We start from the raw sequence: 2,259 nt of genomic DNA, 5'->3' as shown, positions 1-2,259 counted from the left end.
AGTGCTCTAAAGACTCTGCTAGTTGGAGAGATTAAGTACAATTTATTAAATCCATGACCATAGACTCCTACATACCATATTAAGTATTAATTTATGTTCCTACCATAAAGTACCATGTCTACCAGCAAAACCACCCAAGTAAGAAAAGAGGGCGAAAGGGAAAATCAGTTGGGAAAGTTATGGATTTTATTCCTTGGCTACGAGAACAGGTTTATACTAATTATATTTAGTTGTATATTGGGTTGTTTCATTTAATTTGTACAATAATACTAACATTATGCGTTTTGACCAAACTAGTTGGAAAATGAAGAGATGTCCACTTTGAAAAGGCTTGCTGAAGGCCTATCTTTTAAAGCTACTTTGTATAATCGATATTCAGTGAATGGATATACATTTTGCACAGCCAAATGTGACAGTACGAAGACCACACAGAATAGTGGGGTTGTTATGAATGCTATGACAAGCTTTCGAGCTAGTGCAAGAGATAAGAACTTGGTTGATGGAGATTCGACTTATTATGGTGTTGTCAAACTAATTCTTGAGCTGGACTATACTGAATTCAAACAAATTATTTTCTATTGTGATTGGGTCCGTATAGGAGATAAAGTAAACGGATGTTCGGTTGATCCAGAAACGAAGTTAACTTTTGTGAATTTTTAGAAGGTTCATGAACAATTCAAGGGAAGTCGACGAGCCTTTTATTCTTGCTTCCCAATCACGCCAAGTCTTTTATTGCAAAGATCCTAAAAGAGATGATTGGCATGTTGTTTTAGATGCTCCTAAAAAGTTAACTCGAGATGTAGATGCATATGAAGATCCTTTAGTTTTTGAGGCAAGATTGAAAGCCGAAGTTGTAGAAGAAGATATTAATGAAGGATCATAGGTTTGAAGTTAATTATGTTTTGAAGGTGCGCTAACATAGTTAAAGATTTTACACATTGTTGTTTTTCATCTACAATTTTGTTTACTTATTTTAGTATGCCTGATTGTCTTAAACATGTCATTTTTTCTTAATGTGAACAGTGCTTTTGGAATGAAGTTCCCAATCATAACTTGAAAGGGTGGAACATTTGATTCGATTGGGCAAACATATCTTCATATTTCATTTTTAGTAATTGTTAATGTTTGTATATATTGGTTCAACATGGGAATTCTTCTTGCAATTGATTTGCTTTCTTTGGTTGTGTGCATTTCGTAATTGTTAGCTACTGAATTGTAATGGATGATGAAATATTTGAAAATGACTTGTTTTATTATAGAAATAAGTTGTTTTTCTTGTTTTGCGTATTATTATTAGTTTTTGCACAATGACTTCTGGACAATCTGAGGTTGGGATTGGATATCGACAATTTGAGGGTGGGAATGTATCTAGACAATCTGAAGGTGGGAATGGATCCGAACAATCTGAGGGTGGTAATGGATCCGGACAATCTGAAACTGAAGCTGTGAATACTGGTATATTATTAGTTTTTGACGTGAATTATTTTTCTATGTGAGATGTACTGAAGTATTCCTAACTAATGTTTGGTTCATTTTAGCCCCTCGGCAGAAGATCTTTGTAATATTTGATGATGATGGCCGACCAGTTGGAGACAAAGCTGCTGAATATTCTAGTCGTCTTGGTGAATATAGTCGGGCACATGCTTCAATAACCCATCACAGATGGAAGGATGTGTCAGACGATGGCAAAAAACTCATATGGAAACGAATCTCAGTAAACTTCTTTACAATTATATTATAGTTCTATTTTATTGTTTAACTATGCTAACTAATATTTTATCACCTTTTCATAATTGTAGGATGAATATGATCTGTCTGGAACAACGAAAGAAAAAGTCATGGCTAAAGCAAATGAATATTGGAGGAAGTACAAGAGCAGCACCCTTAGGAAGGTTTATGACAAGTATAGAACAGATGAAGAAAGGAAAAGACATTGCCCAAATTCTATTAGAAAAGAATATTGGGAAAAGTTTGTAGACAATGAATCCACTGAAGAAGCAAAAGCTCTACGAGTAAATGGAAAATGTTCTAGAGAGGCAGCGGTAGCACAACAGAGATCTGGAAGAAAAGGTTCAGCTATAATTGCTCATGAATTGGTAATATCATACAACTATTGTGTCATTTTTCTTTGGTGTCATTTTCAGGTTGCACATTTGGCATGTTTTGGTGGTTTGATTCTATGCATGAACATGTCTAGCTGTGCATTGTTCTCTAGGTTCCCTGCCATTTATGTCTGCTGCTATTTTGTTTTATTTTAGA

At 34.7% G+C, this 2,259-nt stretch overlaps 1 pseudogene; it reads left to right on the top strand.

The window, feature by feature from the left end:
• Positions 1–312: 312 nt before the first annotated feature.
• Positions 313–883, top strand: LOC147475879 (uncharacterized; annotated as a pseudogene).
• The last annotated feature ends 1,376 nt before the right edge of the window (positions 884–2,259 follow it).

This window comes from Coptis chinensis, chromosome 9 (assembly GCF_015680905.1).
Source record: "Coptis chinensis isolate HL-2020 chromosome 9, ASM1568090v1, whole genome shotgun sequence".
NCBI classification, from domain to species: Eukaryota; Viridiplantae; Streptophyta; class Magnoliopsida; order Ranunculales; family Ranunculaceae; genus Coptis; species Coptis chinensis.
Note: the sequence above shows the minus strand (reverse complement) of the source record. Positions and strands in the feature narration are given on the sequence as shown.